We start from the raw sequence: 18,371 nt of genomic DNA, 5'->3' as shown, positions 1-18,371 counted from the left end.
TAAATGTGTAATGGAAATTTCACCTTTGGAAAAACAAGTAGGTCCTAAAAATATTTAAAATTAAAGGACATCTGTCCCAAGGTAAATTATATCTTATTTTTAAATTATCCTTCTCTCCAGATATTTATCAAGAAGTTATAGGTTACACTTAGAGGTCTAATCATTCTATTTGAACCTGTACAAAACACTGAAAATTAAACTTTGGGGAAATCATTTAAACTATACTACCAAAAAAGCTAAAAGTACATTTTACCTCTCTACAGTTAAGAGTGGGTCACCCTGAGTGTATTGTGCCAATTCTGTATCATGCGAAACAGAAAGGGGGAGACAGAGAGAGAGAACATAAACATACAAATAAGCTTTCTGAAAAATAAATCTAATGGACTCCTTGATCCAGTGAATTATTTTAAACCTTTCTTCAGAGGGTTTATATTTAATAAAATTATAATTATTCATTTATCAATTAGAGCTAATTGTTTCACTATTCTTGTTAGATCTCATATAAATAAACACTGAAATGGACTGCACATATGATACAGGGATAGAATTAGAGGTATGTAAATACATAATTAATTGTCTCTCTGATGAAAAGAGTATGTATATACCTATATACACATTTTTAAATGAATTTTACTAACGTAATGGGAGTATATCATAAAATTCGCAAATGATAATAAAAGATTTATTGTGCTTTATTATAAATTCATAAGCCATTTCGTTCCCAAAGAATACTTTCATTCATTTTTTGCTGAACACTTCTGCCTGAGTCCAAGAAAGAACTGCAACTGACCAACAGGTATAGTAGTGACATGAATGTTGTTTGGTGTTTCCTTTATATTAAGGAGTAATATGAAAATGAAAAAATAAATACAGATGTTAGTTAATTACATGAACAACTTTCAAAACTGGGATAATATTTTCTTAATTATGCTATTTGTAATAAAACAGCTATAAATACACAAATTTTAAAGTTTAAGCTTAATTAAACACAGCTTCTTAACATTTTTCTATCACATTTTAAGAGTAGATAATTAGTAAACAATGAATCAAGTCTGATTTGTAGTGGTTTATCAATTTCTGGGTGTATACACTGACACTCTGGTTGATTTCCGGATACCCAATGGATGTTACTGAATCAAAGTTGAGAAAAAAGGCACATTATTGCATCATTTTACAGTATTCTACCATGCAGACTGAAAAGATGTGAATAACATTAAAATGCAGCAACACAATTAAGAAGTTGAGTCTTGTGTATTTATTAGCTTTTATTTCAATGCAACTTATTCAATTTTAAGTTTATATTAGTTTTTAATAATAGCTGTCTTTAAAAATCAGCTCCCCCAAATTCCTAAAAATTTAACAATCTGCTCTGCCAAATTCAGCCTAGCCAACTCCAGCACACCACTGGATAGAATAAAGACAAATAGAAACATAAACCCTGAACAACTGTGGGAATAATAACTTTGATCTGGAGGGTGGGGTGAGAGAGAGTTTATATTTAGAAGATTTTATTTAGAGTTCTAGTATTTTATTTAGAGTTTATATTTAGAAGAGGTCATGTAGGAAAGGAACTATCCTGATTCTGAGTTTAGGGAATTTTTATTTAATCAGTGATACCATTTAAGAGAGATTATTTTCAGTTTAATATAAAAACCAACTAAGAAAATTTAATCCTTAATAAAGTATGGAACTGGTTTCCACCATGAAATATAGAGAGGTTAGAAGTTGTCATTCACTCACTTCCAAACTGAAAATCAATAACTTTTGTTGACTATATCAGAGAACCAAGTTAGCATGATAAACCACTACCCAAAAATCTAGAGAGAAGAATCCAGAGAGTCAAAAGGAGATGTGTTTGCCTGGAGTGGAAACTGCTGGAGCCCTACTGGTAGATAGTTAAAAATTTTGTGGATATAAACGGAAGTAGGAAACTACTGATGGCCGCAATCTTAGAAGGACTCCTACAGTTTTGTGGGGCTTTCTTCCATGAACTCCCCAGTTTCATGCAAATAAAATAAGAGAAAATCCCCTATGCTTTTGGCAGGGAGGGGGTAATGTTGTAGAACTTTGTGGAATACTAATATTGTAGAATATACTTAAGAGTTTTCTCCATCACAACTCAATGGAAAATGGATATTCTTTTCAACAAATGGTGAAAAATTGAACATCTATGTGTGAAAAAAAAAGAATATGCACACAGGTATTATACTTTTTAAAATAACTCAAAATGGATCAAAGGACCAATCTTAAAATGCAAAATTATAAATTTTCTAAAAGAAAACATAAAAAACCTGTATAACGTCAGGTAGGGTGATACAACACTAAATAAGCAGAATGTGAAAGATAAATTGATATTCATAAAGTTTATTAAATAGTAAATATTTTATTAATAAGTATACCTGTTATATAAATATTTAATTATATAAAACATATAATACTATTTAAAATAAAATAAATATTTCATTACTAAATATGAGTTTTTATTACATATTAAAATTTAAATTTAATTAAAATAAAATATATTTTATAAAAATATAAAACTTAAAATTAAAAACTATATAATATTCAATTATATAGCTTGTTAAATAATAAAGCTTATTAAAGTAAATAATGCTATTAAAGATAAGCCACAGATTGAAAAAATAAATTTGCAAAAGACATATCTGAATAAAAAAATACACTGAAAATATACAAAAACATTTTAAAATAAGAATTTTTTTTAATTAAAATGGACAAAATCTGAGCAAGCACCTTAGCAGAGAAGATATAGATGACAAATAAACACTGCAAATTATATTCAATATTATTTGTCATAAAAGAAATTAAAATTGAAACAAGAGATACTACTACACAGTTATTACAGGGGTTGATATCCAAATACCTCACAATATCAAATGCCATTGAGAGTGCAGAACAAGAGAAATCTCTTTCACTATTAGTATAAATGCAAAATGGCACCATAACTTTGGAAAATAACTTGTAGTTTCTTATAAATTAAAAAAGTTATTTTATTATATATTATTTTTATATGATATATTTATTTATATATCATATTTATTATATTTATTATATCATATTTGTTATATGATCTAGCAACTCTACTCCCATGTATTTACCTAGCTGATTTTTAAATTTATATTCACATAAAAAGCTGTGCACAGGGGCACCTGGGTGGCTCAGTGGGTTAAAGCCTCTGCCTTAGGCTCAGGTCATGATCTCAGGGTCCTGGGAGAGAGCCCCGCATCGGGCTCTCTGCTCGCAGGAGCCTGCTTGCCCCCTACCCCCGCCTGCCACTCTGCCTACTTCTGGTCTCTATCTGTCAAGTAAATAAATAAAATCTTAAAAAAAAAAAAAAAAGCTGTACACAAATGTTTATAGATTTGTTTATAATCAACAAAACCTGAAAGTAATCAAGATACTTTTCAGTAAGTGAATTAACACACTAGTACATTTGTATAATGCATTTCTATTGTATGTTGAGATATTATTTTTATTGTACAAAGAATTATCATTCAGCAATAAATAATGAGCTATCAAGCTGTACAACTGTAGGGATAAATCTTAAATGCCTATAGTTAAGTAAAATAAGCCAGCTTGAAAGGGCTACAAATCAACTAATTCCAACTCTATTCTGTAAACAGAAAACTGTAGATCCTAGATGAACAGTGATAGCCAAGGGTTGGAGTAGGGTTTAAATAGATAAAACTTTTCACTATTATTTTATTTTATTATTTTCTAATTTTTATCTATTTATTTATTTGGGTGTTTTATTCAAATCTGAGTTAGTTAACATACAGTGTGTTATTAATTTGGGGGTAGAATTTAATGACTCTTAATCTCACAAAACAAACTGAGGGTTGCCGGGGGGAGGGGGTTTGGGAGAAGGGGGTGGGATTATGGACATTGGGGAGGGTATGTGATTTGGTGAGTGCTGTGAAGTGTGTAAACCTGGTGATTCACAGACCTGTACCCCTGGGGATAAAAATATATGTTTATAAAAATAAAAAAATTAAAAAAAAAAAAAAAAAAAGAATTTAATGATTCGTTAGTTGCAACACCGAATGCTCATTATATCAAGTGTCCTTAATGCCTGTCACCCAGTTACACCCGTCCCCCACCCCCGCCCTCAAGCAACCCTCAGTTTGCTCTCTGTAATTAAGAGTTCTATGGTTTGTCTCCCTCTGTTTTTATCTTATTTCATTTCTCCCCTCCCCCTACGTCCATCAGTTTTGTTTTCTGCATGATTCTACATAGGGGTGAAATCATATGGTATTTGTCTTTCTCTGACGGACTTATTTCACTTAACATAATACTTTTTAGTTACATCCACATCATTGTAAATAGCAAGACTTCATACAAATGGCTGAGACATATGAACAAATGCTCAATATCAGTCATCACTTCAAGGAAATACGAATCAAAACCATAATGAAATATCACCTCACACCAGTCAGAACGGCTAAAATTAACAACTCAGGAAACAATAGTTGTTGCCAAAGATGGGGAAGGAGGAGAACCCTCGTACACTGTTGGTGCGGGTGGAAACTAGTGCAGCCACTCTGAAAAACAGTATGGAGATTACTCAAAAAGTTAAAAATAGAACTACCCTATGGCCCAGCAATTGCACTACTGGGTATTTATTCAAAGGATACGAAAACGGTGATTTGAAGGTACACAGGCACCCAATGTTTGTAGCAGTGATGTCCATAATAGCCAAACCATGGAAAGGGCACAGATGTCCACTGATGAATGAATGGATAGAAAAGAGGTGGTATACATACAAAATGGGCTATTACTCAGCCACTAAAAAGAAATGGGGGAATTTTAAAGAAACAGTCCTTTTAGACATAACATATTTTTCAAAACCCACAGGAATTTACAATGCAAAGAGTGGAACTTGATATATAATTTCTCAAAATTCATGTAGGAATAGGGGATTCCAGAATAGAATTCAGAATATGACAAAATAATGCAACTGTATTATTACAAATACATGAAACAATCTGACCTAACTGGGCAACAGGGAGTGGGAGAAGAGCTGATTTAAGTAACTTTGGAAATGTGTGGAGTCTATAAAATTAAAGGCAAAAGAGATGGAATAGAAGCATTACACTTCAGCTGGTAAAGTTTTTTTCATTTTGTTTTGTTTTGTTATTTTCTCATGGGAGGTTAACAATTTTGATACTCTATGCAAGTACACTAGAATACAGTGATCAGGAAAATGAATGGAAGAAGCCCAGAGCCATATTTCTCACCGTTGGAGTGGAATTTACACGTAAGTGCCAGAGGCTGGATTAATCCATGTGGTCATGGGTCAATATCACATCAATATGACTCACTTTTAGCTTAATATAGTTGTAAATGGTTCCACACAGAAATATTAATAAACATGTTTTTACATGTAAAAGTTATTAAACACATATTTTCTTGCTCTATCAGCAGAAAGGGCCCACCCCATAGCAATGAACATACGAAATACACACTTCCTGACTTCTAATACCAATCTTCCAGAAAAGGAAGCAGGGCTCCTTTTAAAAACAGGCGATCTAGGAGGGCCAAGGAATGTACGGGATGCACCCGGAGCAACTTGGAATGCCAAAGAGTAAGGAAGTGTTAAACACAGATACACACGATGGTGGGAATAAGCCAAAGAAACAAATGAGCCAACTGGAACCTGCCAGTGATGAAACACTTTGAGAACAGAATAGTAACGGGGCATTGTGTTATAACCCAAAGCATAAAATAAATATCTGGAGTTCAGAGTGACATAAATAAATAATTGAATAATGAGTAAATGAAGGCCATTAGAAAAATCTCCCACCAAAAAAAAAAAAAAAAAAAAAAAAAAAGCATGTTCAAAGAGTTTGGATAAAATCCTGTAAACTCCTTAAGTTTACCCACACATAGCAACTTCCTTCCACCAAGTAGTGTCTGGTGGGCCTGGGGGAAGAGAAAGAATAAAAGAATAACTCCACAGTAGAGAAGTCTCACAAAAGCCGCTGAGCCCAGTGATCAAGATTAACATGAACAGTGATGTGTCATGTCAACAGAAGGTATGCTTGATATGATGTGATGAAAATGACATTTACCTCTATAGTCTTCCTTCAAAACCCACATAATCCTTTTCTAACCATAAGATAAATGTCAAACAAATCCCAATTGAGGGACATTCTACAAAATATCTTACCGGTACTCCTCAAAACTAAGGTCATCAAAAAGAAGGAAAGTCTGAAAACTGTCATAGTCAAGAGGAGCCTAAGGAGACACGACAACCAGGTGTGATACAGTAGTCTATATAAGATCCTGGAACAGCAAATGGACATTAGGGTATTAATAAATGAGATTAAAAACAAACAAGCAATCAAAACTCAAAAACTATGAACTTTTCTAATAATCTTGTAACAATATTATTTCATTAATTGTAACACCTGTAATTCATTAATGAAGATAGACACAGTGGGAGATACTTAGCGTTAGGTATGTGAGAAGTCTCTGTACTAGCTTCACAATTTTTCTGCAAATTTAAAATGGTTCTAAAATAAAAATATGTGAAAAACAAAATACTGTATTATACTCTTAACTTCTCTAACACTGAAAATACTGAAGTAGAGCCTAGATGATTGTGGGTTGGGCAATTTCCTGAAATCAATGCAAACCTGGACTAATTTCCTGACATAAAATGTTGTTTATTGTATTATAAAGTAAGGTCTGCCCTTCATATACTGAGGCTCAGCATAGTTTATTTGTCTCAGTGTATAAAATGCTGACATAATCTCTATCCTTGCTTTCTATGAATTTACAGTATAGAAAAATAAGACATTTAATGAAACTGTGTTCACAGTTTTAGACCCATTATAGGGGCAGGGCATGCCAGGCTGTGGTAGAAACAAAGAACAGAGAAGTGAGCCCAGTACATGGTTCTTGGATGTTTTCTGGAGGAGAGGTTTCCTGATTTGACTCTTGAAGATAAGTTGTAATTATTTAGACTAAGAAGGTAGGGAAGGATGTTCCAGAAAAGAATCTGATGGGCAAAATAGAGAGTAATTTAGGAGCATTCAGGCAGCTAGAAGCCCCAGGGTTAAGTGGATTATTAAAATCAATATTATTCTGAAGGGATATGTTGGGGTCAATTCTGCAACTGAGTTCTGAAGGGATATGTTGGGCTCTATCTGTCCTGTTAAATATCTTGCATTTTAACCCTATATTCAAATTGATCTACTCTTTAATTGTGTGAGTTAACTCTTCCTGTTTGCTAATATAAATTACTTGTATTCTAAAAGTTGGCATAAAAACCAAAATTAGTATTTTTCCCTGTTCTGCTTTGATCCAATTGTTTAGCACGAACATGTTAGGGTAGAGTTTGACTAACATCTGGATGTTATTGCAAATTTGCCTTCGGAGATGTATTTCAGAATGGCTGCTACAAAGAATAAACATCTAACTTTTCTCATTTGAAAGAACACACTAGATGTGGGGTTTTTTCCCCCAAAGAGAAAAAAAAATCAAAGCACAATGGAATTAGGCAGATGTCACTCATTCATTAAACATAGTCTCAACCACTTTTTGTAAAAACAAAGGAATGTGGAAAGTTGTTTTTCATATGTACATTCCATATCCTTTTAAAACTCTTAAAGTAACAGTGCATTTGTGCTCAGATATTTAAAAATCTTTCAGGCATTGATTTCTGCTTATGTGCACCGAGTGCTAAAGACTTTAAGAAAGTCCTTGAACGATAACTGGAAAACCATCTGTTGATTTTGTAATCCAGAAACGGTTACATAGACAATAGGTTCTCATCACACATGCCTGCTTCCCATTACTTTTCTCCCTGTGTTCAAATAAATGTTCGATGCATCACTTTTTTTCTAATTGCAATTTCTTCATTAAGTTAATAGAGACAAGCAGGGTGGATGTGCATCTCATGGTGTGAAAAAAATATCACCCACCAAGTAACACATCCCCTACTGAGGTGATTAAATTAACAGAACTGTAATTAAATGAACAAGAACTGTCGGTTTCAGAAGCTTTCTCTTGCACAGTATTTCATAAAGTGATTATAGGCTCTTTTAAGCAGAGACTTCATCTGCCTTTGTATTGAATAAACTTTACAAACAAAAGTTACTTTGTTAAAGTTTATTTACATAATGGTAACTGCTATTGAAAGCTTTTTAGAAGACATCTAAAATTTTACTAAAAATAAGCCATGTTTAGTGGTGTCAAAGCCAAGCACTTTTACATCACTTGACAGGAACAGTTGTACTATGAACTGTGTAAAATATTTTGGAGTTCTTGAATATTTGACAACAAATGCACCAAACCACCTGTCTTTCATAGTTTGGCAAAATGCTGTATTTTACTACATGACTCTTTTTGGTAACAACTTGTTGAGGGGAGTTTATAGAGTTGTCTATGTGGGAGTTTATAGAATTTATAGAACTGAGTAAGTCATAGTCTTTCCTGTAAATAGAGTAAGTGTGCTTATTGATTGAGAGCATAGATTATTGCAAAAAAGAAAAAAAAAATCTCTGGGTTCAAATATCAGCACTCATAATGTTTTTACCATGTGTACACTCACAGAGAATCTTTTCTACTAAAACCTCACTTGAGATGAACATTGATAAACAACCCCCCAATGAGTTTTCTAAGAGTTCGCTGCTGTCTGTGGTGGTCTCGACCTTCTTAGATTCAAGAGTGTCCCCAAGTCTTTTCTCACCGTGAGAAGCCAATGGGAATAGAGGTTTCTACTTCTGCATCTACTTCTGCATCCACTGCCTCTCCCCGGCCTTCCTGAGTTCCAGAATGCTATTAAAGAGTGTATTTCATATGTGGAAGATAAGGATAAGGTGGAGGACCACAGGGAAAGGGGGCGAAAACTGAATGGGAAGAAATCAGAGCCATAGACAAACCATGAGAGACTCTGGACTCTGGGAACCCAACTGAGGGTTACAGAAAGGCGGGGGGTGGGGGATGGGGGATGGGGTAAGCCAGTGATGGGCATTAAGGAGGGCACTTACGGTGATGAGCACTGGGTGTTGTATAAAACTAATGAATCATTGAACACTACATCAAAAACTAACGATGTACTATATGCTGGCTAATTGAACAGAATAATAAAATAACAATAAAATTAAAATTAAATCTCCTTTTGATACAAAAAAAAGGGTGTATTTCCTTTGCCACTCTTCAATGGGGCAAATTGTGGTAAATCACTTTATCTGTCTGAACCTTGTTTTCTTTGCACGTAAAATCGGGTTACAGTTATGTCCTCATTTCAGTGTCCTCCCAAAAAAACCTTAGAGGATTTTGCTCAGAAGTTTAATTTAGGGGATCATAGGAAGCGAGTGAAGGAGTAAGGAGAGTGAAGTAAGGAATGGAAAACAACCAGTAGAAATGTTATAAGCAGAGGGTGTTGGACTTCATAAGACTTCTTCATAAGCAACTTGCATTGAAAGACAGAAAGGGAGGGAGGGAAAGAGAGACAGGAGGAGGGAACGAACGAGCGAAGTAACGAATGAACAAACTTGTAAGTGCCTCTTAGAATCATCTGTTTGTGGAATGGGAAGCTGGACCTTTACCTGCTAGATTTGCCATTCTGTTATTTAAATCCCACTAAGCTGAACGACATTCCGTATGTGTTAAAGGCAGGAACTATCCGTGTGACTCTGAGCTCCCATGGAACTGCCCAGTGTGGCTTCGGAGGGAGGTAATGCAGACACTAAAAATAACTGCTCTGTGCTTCCAACTAAAAGAATTATTTTGAAGATTGAATTTAAAAATACATTACGGTATTTAGAAGAGTCCTGGGGACATGTAGCTATCATGTAGTAAGTGGTCTTAGCGTCGTTTTTATTGTCATTCTAATGATGCTCATTTTTATTATTCTGTGATGAATTACATGCTTTGAGACAGCTCATCTCCTACTTATTGTCTCACATAAATTAAACATAAAAGACCTTTAGTATGCTAGTTTATAACCTAGCTCACATATAGACTGCAAAGGATGTAAAGGAATGGATAGAACTTGTGTTACTTTCTTATCTCCTTGCTAATGGTCATTAAAAAAAATCCTAATTTAATTCCCACTTCTAATTGGCTGTAGTACTCACTTGCATTAAATTAGTCTCACTAAATTGGAACAGCATCACTTACTCCGTTTGTCAAAATACTTACACGAAGCCCTTTTTTCACTGAATAAAGGGCTCCCTCTCTCTCTCTCTCTCTCTCTCTCTCTCTCTCTCTCTCCCTTCCTCCTCCCTTTTTCCACCCCATGTCCTGCGCTCGGCAAATCTCGGCAAATGCCATCTTGTGTGATTCCTAACCACACTATCATCACATCAGTGATATTCTCTATATTCTTACCTTCTCTACTTTCAGTCTTGTACCATTTTTCCCATTTCTCTCTCATATTGTATATAACTCAGCCACACATTTCTTTAATGATGTTATTCTTCCTCTACCTTCTTTCTTCTTTGAATTTCTTTCATTCAAGTGTATGCCACATATGCAAAGTAGAGTTTTATCCACCAAATATGGAAGACAATCTCTCCTTCCCTATGTTTTTTCCTGTATTTATTTATTTATTTATTTTGAACAGGGATCAGATTACTACTAATCTATTTTTTTGGAAATATAGGTGTGTAAAATATAGGAAAGAAAGATTTAAAAAGACAATTATTATAAAGTTTATGTGTTATTGGATTAATAGGTGAGAGTTCTTTACTTACACATATTAATTCCACTGATCTTGGGTTTTTTTAATGCTTCATTGCATTTATTTTTTTCTTCATGGATTTTTTAAATGTTTGTTGACATGTGACTTATACAAAACAAAATATTCAGATCTGAAGTGTACAGCCTGAGGGATTTGTATTTTATATTCATGTTAACACAATTCTGAGTAAGATACAAAACATTTCTAATTTGATAATTTTTAAAAATAAATTAGTGTAGTATATAAATATTATGTTTCAACTCAATAATTCTAATGAAATCTTAACTATTTAAAAAAATTTGCCCAGAATTTATGCTCTAGATTAACAGTTTTTTGTATTATATAACCATTTGATTCTAGCCTGACTTCCAACGTTAGCAGTCATTTATTCATTTTGCATCATGTTTCCTTTCAGATTCCAGGAATGGGAAAGCCCTTTTACAAGTTATTTTCACTGAAAATACTCAATATTTGGCTTTAAATATACCAATTCCAATCTCTTCTCAATAAACATTATTCATAGATAAATTATAAAATTTAATTAAAATAGAAATGGTTGTATTTATTGATCAAAAAATTTTATATATTAGTGTCTTCTCCTGGAGACTACAGTAGGAATGATTTCAGTTATTACATAATGCCACATATAATCTTGCTAGCTTTCATACATGATCTTTCTAAAATTCCTATCTAACCTCATTTTTAACACTTGTAAAATTTTACTGTTACCTCATTACCCACACAATTTAAAAGTCCATTTTTGGTCCAGCATCCAAGATAAATCTTGGTAAGGCCCTCCCTCCAATGACGCTTTTTGTCTTCTCATATCTGATTCAGACAAATGCACCTAACTTTCCAACTAAAATATTTTGCAATTTTCAGCATATTCTGTTTTCTTCTTTATGTAAGTGTACATTTCATATGCTGCTTCTTTGCCCCAAAATGCACCCCTCTCTCTCCTCTTTTTCTCTCTCACACCACTTTTTTCATCAGTTTTTTTTTCTGTCTGAATGTAAGATCCCGCCTAAACGGTAAATTATCTGTGAAGCCACCTTTAGACAACTCAATCTGCCCTTTTGTCTGAGTACCATGTCCTACCCCACCTGCCTCAGCCAAAATGTCCAGTAGTGTTTTAGGATATTATTTACCTGTCATTCTAAAGATAATACAAGGCAACAATGAGGAAGTACAGAATCCTGCACATCTGCATATCCCCAGATGTTGGAATGCAGTCTTTTGTCTGAACAAAAGAACAAATGAATACTTCTTTGGGCATTAGTGACTTAGGCCCATGTTTCCCAGTGTTATTTTTTGGGCAGAATTTCCAACATGGAATGTGTCTCTCCTTCTCGATTTTTCACGTAATTTGGAACAAAATGTGTATCTAACCATGAAATTGTTTGTGACCAAAAAAAAAAAAAAAAAAAAAAAAATCCCTCATCTAAATGGATCATAATAAAAGTCCTTATTTTAAGGATGAAAGAAGCAGATTGGAGCTGCAGCATTTCTTGCAAAGTATTCACTTATGCACTTGTTTTCTAAGTATTTGAATTAATACAAAATGTCCCAAATGATAGGAGATTAGGTTCTGTGCGTTAGCTAATCCTTTGTGAAGTCACAGCATGCCCAAATGTCATTTAGTTCAAATCAAAGACCTCAGACAGTTGGTGAAATACAGCAGAAGGAAATCTTCTTTGATATGCTAATGATTCAATGTGTTATTCATGAAGTGTTGCTCACCCTGGACAGTGATATCAACTTTAGTAGAGAAAACAGTTATTACACTTTGTTTTATTTAATTTCCATGCTTTACTTGAAAAGTGAATATGAATGAAGAGAATACTAACCTTTGTTTTTGGAAAACAAAATCTCCAGGGAAACAATAGATTTTTTTTTTCCTTGGATCCGTTGCAGATTTCTTTTTTTTTTTTTTTTAAATATTTTTTTTTTAAGATTTTATTTGCTTGACAGACAGAGATCACAAGTAGGCAGAGAGGCAGGCAGAGAGAGAGAGAGAGGAGGAAGCAGGCTCCCTGCAAAGCACAGAGCCTGATGTGGGGCTCGATCCCAGGACCCTGGAATCATGACCTGAGCAGAAGGCAGAGGCTTTAACCCACTGAGCCACCCAGGTGCCCTCCGTTGCAGATTTCTAAAGAATGTATCATTATTCATAGACGTATTCCTAGCATGATCTTTTTCTCCTACATACTAGCCAATTTTGTTGGATGAATGAGTTCAGGGCTATACTGTAGACCAAATTCTAATAACAACAGATACAATTTATTGAATGCCTTCTACATTTGGTATTTTGTGTACATTATCTCCAAAAATTAAGAACACTTCTTAGAAAACAGACTCAGAGAGTATACACGATTTCCTATAGTCACACACATGAAAATGTGTGGAGGAAGGTGTAAATTCATGTTTGTCTTTTTTAATGGCCATGTGCTTTCAACATCATTGTGTTAGTTGGGATAAGCCCACTTTCACTGCAGATTCAAAAACTGCCTAATCTTAGTAACATAGCAAAAAATAAGTTTTCCTCTTGCTCATGTTACATTGTCCTTTGTGGGTGAACAGAGGGACTCTGGTAAGTAGTATGACAGATTTCCTGCATCACCATAGCAGTGGGCAGAGAATATGGCATCGGGTTCTTCAAGTTCTGGCATGTAAGGCCATTTTTCTTTACATGGCATAGACCAAACCAATTCCCATGACTACCACAAACTCTGAAGAGTGCTGGAGAATTCAATTTTTCCATTAGGCTGGAAAAACAGAGCTGTAAATATTTGTTAAACAGTACTGATGACTGCTACAAGTTATCTCCTAAATGCATTCAGAAACTTGTTGTACTGATAACATAAATAGTTCAATAGCCAAGAGTTCTTATAAACTTTATAGAAAAGAAACATCTGATAAGAAATAGGATATGAAAGAAAAAGTATAGGTGATATATATTTCCGACACTTCCTAGCAGAGGTCTTTGACTACTCTATACCAATTTTCCTATTGTATCCCCTTCTTCCTGTCCACCTTCTTTAAAAGTGAAATTTATTTCCTACTAGATGTTCTCCACATTCCAAATAATATTGAAATGTGCCACCACATTAACTACTCTAAAGCTTTGCTTATTCATTTCTGCTCTGATGCATGTGTCTCCTTCATAGTATGACTGGTTTGAGGGAGAACTACTAACCAGCCACATAATTGATACTGCCTGATTTTTGCCAAGGTGACACTAGCACCCTGTATATGACTGGTAAATATGTTTTTCAAAATCCTGTTTCCCTGTCCTTTGGCAAGGAGAGGTCACATGCAATGTGTAAGGTAGAAATGAAGAAAAGGAAGTGTTCTTAAATGGCCTTAGAAGTTACACACAGCTCTCTATTCAATGGTCTGTGAGCTCCTGTCACACTCAAGGCTGATTTCACAAAATTCCACTTTTGTGGATTTTTCACATATTTCACATATGTGGAATATTCACATATTTCACTTTGCTGTCCCAAGTGGTTCCCAAATGGACCCATATATACTCTCCTGTACTCTGCAGCTTTTCCACCTGAACTGATGTTTGGGGTTGGAATGTTAGTGATCGTTCTCTGAAAACTCTGCCTACACTTTGCAAATTACTGTCACGGTTCCTCCCACATTCCTGTGGAACTCCCTCATCAGACACCTGTAATAAGTGCTTTCCAAACCAAACACAACTTGGTGCAATGGCCACAACTCTTCAACCTAGCTTGCATGGTCTTCCATACTCAGGAGTAACTATATTATGTACGTTTATTTTTTTATTTTTTTATTTTTTCATGCCTCTCCCTACACAGTTACACTCAGAATAGAATATGTACTGTCCAAAAATTATCTTCCTCTACTTTGCATCACAGTTCTGGTTATTGAATCCCTGCCTGGTGTTTTTCTTCATCTCTATTTCTATTTATAGGAGTCTTACTAATTTTTCGTGAGCTATTTTAAATGCTACCTCATTCTTGATATTTCCATAATCACTTCAGATAGAGGTAATGGCTCTCTTTAGATATTCATAAGGCATTCCAGATACTTTCTTCATCTTTTGCATCATCATATTAACCTTGTCCTTAAAGTAATCATATGTATATTTGGTAAGGATAGAAGAAGGCACTGGGATTCAGTATTTCCTATTTTAATTCTTTTGCTTTTCAAGTTTTATTGTTGTTGGGTTTTGATTTTGGTAGTTCTGTTACAGTGATTTAAAATTCTGATAAATGAGAAAAAACTTGGAGGTAAAAGGATAATTTTTACACTATTTGACACTTACAGGATTTATCCCTAACCAAGGAATATATTGTGGTCTCAATAATAGCAATTAGTTGTAAAAGAATAGTACACAAACTAAACACATTCAGACTTTCCGCAAGATCTGGAACAAATTCTGAACTTAATGTTATGTCTCAGAATACACTGAGTCCTCCCTATTTTGTAATGGAAGTGGCACATTACAGATACTAGTTTAGCAATCTTTCAGTAGTAATCATTATTCCATATCCCAGTGGTATCAGATTCATGCTTTGTGTCTGTTCTCCCAACATACAGAACGTGATGACTCAAGTCTCTCTCTCTGTTTTCTTTAAGACTTTATTTATTTATTTGACAGAGAGATCACACGTGGGCAGAGAGGCAGGCAGACAGTGAGAGAGGAGGAAGCAGGCTCCCTGCTGAGCAGAGAGCATGATGCGGGACTCGATTCCAGGACCCTGAGATCACAACCCGAGCCGAAGGTAGAGGCTTAACCCACTGAGGCACCCAGGCGCCCCTGACTCCAGTCTCTTGAGTGTTATGCAGACACCTTAAATTCAAAAGGTCCATAATGAACCCCAGATGTGGTCCTACTCAGCATTTCTTATTATACTAATTAGTGTCAACATACATGGTTGTAAAATCCAGTCACACAAAAGAATATGCTTTCTTATCTTTTTTCCTCTTACTGCTCACTCCCCTCAAAGAGCTAATGACTTCCAAAATCTTAATTTTACTTTATATATTTTCCTTGAAACTGTACATTCTCCTCCTCCCCTAGTAGAAACACCCTAGTTTCTCCTGGAATACCACAATAGTTTCATCCCCCCCCTCCCGTATCTACCCTTACCTCCTTCCAATACATTCTTCAACAAACGAGATCTTGTGAAAATGCAAATTTAAACAGGCCTAAAATCTATAGATGACTTCTCAATTTTTTTGAGGGGGAAATCTAAATTGGTAGCATGAGTTTCCAGTTTATGATCTTTGCTTTCCATAATTTACCTCATCTCTTATCAGCTTTGTATGTCTTCCATTCTCTCACTGCAAATCAATATTATTGTATCAAAGAAAAACCTTACATATTTCAGCATCTAATCATTGTTTTCACTATGTTATGAAAACCAACAGATCTTCAACAATGATTTTATGTGTTCACCGAGTAACACCCAAATTAGTAAAAATGTTGTCTTCACTGCAATTTATGTCAAGGCATCTCTCCTTGACTATCTACCTCCTACTGAGTCAGCACTCTACTTTTCACACTTGTACTTATGAAGCATTTTGTATTTTTCTAGTTACAGCAATATGATGATTTAAAATATTGTGTATTTTATAATAATATGCATTCCAAACTACACTGCATACACTCTGAGGAGAAATCTTTGCAGTCTCATTCATCACTCAGCTCTCGTGATGAACATACTGTCTTCACCTAGTGAGCAGTCACCATGTGTGCGGAGCACATGTTAAAAGGCAGTGTGATGGTTGTATGTGAATGTCTGCATTTTTTCCCCTCATTTCCAGATAATTCTAAAGTAGATTGAAAGTTGAAGCTAAGTAGTTTGTAGGGAGTAATCTTAATATATCATTCAAAATTAATTAAAATTAAGTTAGTCAACTATCTTAACCAACTTTAGTTGCTAGTAATGTAAGACTTTTATTTTTTAACTGATGGCAAACTTCAGGAAAAAGTTCCGAGTGTCTAAGTATAGAATGGACACATTGGTTTTTAAATCACAATAAATAGGAGATATCATCTTGTCCAATGTTATTTCCTGAGTGTTTTTCCCAAAACTGATGAGTCTTTAAATATATATATGTACATGTATATATTTACATATATATGTATTTTTTTTTCTCGGCAATGATCACATTTTTCATTTTGAAAAATCACTGGAGTTTTAAAACTTATTACCAAGTGATGATAAAGAATCCTTTTTGTTTGTTTGTATACCATTAGTTCATTATCAAAGAGAGACAGGAAAATTATTTATATGATGAAAAGATTTCACAACATCACTGGAATGGGCATCTTTACTTCATGCCACTTTAATAATGATGTCAGTCTACATATTTTCTTTTTTTTTTTCAGTCTACATATTTTCTAAATATGTATATATCTCTAAATAAGAAATAATCCTTGTATCTAGAACTACTTTGGTGCCTCCATATTTTAGGTAAAGAACTTTATCTTCAACTTTCACACAAACTGGATGATTCTCCACACCCTTTCCCTTAGAACCCAATTCAAGAGCTACTATTGTTGCTTGTAACTCTTTTCCTTGAGATTTTTCTGGAAGCAAAATACTTCCTTTGGTTACAGTTTCAGCTGCGCTCCTTTCAATTAAAATAGTCAAAGAAGAGAATAAAGTTTCTAAATGCCTGCCCTGTCATGACTCAGGCTACTTCAGTTTGTACTATCAATAAAGAGTCCTTTGATGGTTATCCAATTTAAGACATTATTGTTTGAATTGCAATTTGGTATAAAGAAATAAGCTTCTACAACCTGACCTACAAACATGAAAAATAACTATAAAGTATAAGGGATACTTTTTAAAATGTCTGAAATTCCTAAAGGATAAATAAAAATAAGGAGATTTGAAAAGGACTTAAGACTAAAACAAAACAAAACTGCTAAAGGAGGAAAGTTTAGTTTGGTGTGTGTGTATGTGTGCGTGTGCGTGTGGCTTTATCTATAGATTACCTGTGTTCATGATGCAAGAAAGTAAACTGCTAGGAAGACTCTCTGTTTCTCATTGAAAAGTCTAATAAAAGAAATCCAAGGCACAAGTGTTACAGAAAAGTGACAGCCAAATCCATAAAGGAGAAATCCAGAGGAAAGGCAGCTCCATATATGATGTATAAATTTTTACCAAGTCTTGGTATTGTCCTTGAACCACATATTCCTGGGACAATAGGAGGCTGATTAAATAAAGTATTGTGCTGCAATGCACTGCAGGTGCGACAGTTTCTAGTTAGAATCACATCAAACTAACTACCTGCTAAGACAAACCATAAACATTCTTTAGAATAGTATGACAAAATCCAGAGTACCCACAAAATAATGTTCACAGTATCCAGGAAGCAATCCAAAATCATCCCAAGTAAAAAGAACAAGGATAAAAGCTTTACCACAAGAATAGGGGGGGGAGGTGACAATAAATAAATAAATATATATATATATAAATATATAAACTGAAAACACAGAATCTAAGATTTAAAAAAATGTAAAAAAACAAAAAACAAAAACAAACAAAAAAAGAACCCAGTTCAGATATAGAGAGTAATATTAAAAATTATATGAAATACATAAATTTAAAAATAAAAGAAGATTAAATCTAAATACAATAAATATGGAGAAAGTCACACATGGACACGTCAC

General features: G+C 34.2%; 1 pseudogene; it reads right to left on the bottom strand.

Annotated features, from left to right (window-relative positions):
• Positions 1-17,077: 17,077 nt before the first annotated feature.
• LOC101680835 lies at positions 17,078-17,383 on the bottom strand (annotated as a pseudogene).
• Between the last annotated feature and the right edge of the window lie 988 nt (positions 17,384-18,371).

Source organism: Mustela putorius, unplaced genomic scaffold (genome assembly GCF_011764305.1).
Source record: "Mustela putorius furo isolate JIRA1106 unplaced genomic scaffold, ASM1176430v1.1 tig00003858_pilon_pilon_pilon, whole genome shotgun sequence".
Taxonomy (NCBI): Eukaryota; Metazoa; Chordata; class Mammalia; order Carnivora; family Mustelidae; genus Mustela; species Mustela putorius.
Note: the sequence above shows the minus strand (reverse complement) of the source record. Positions and strands in the feature narration are given on the sequence as shown.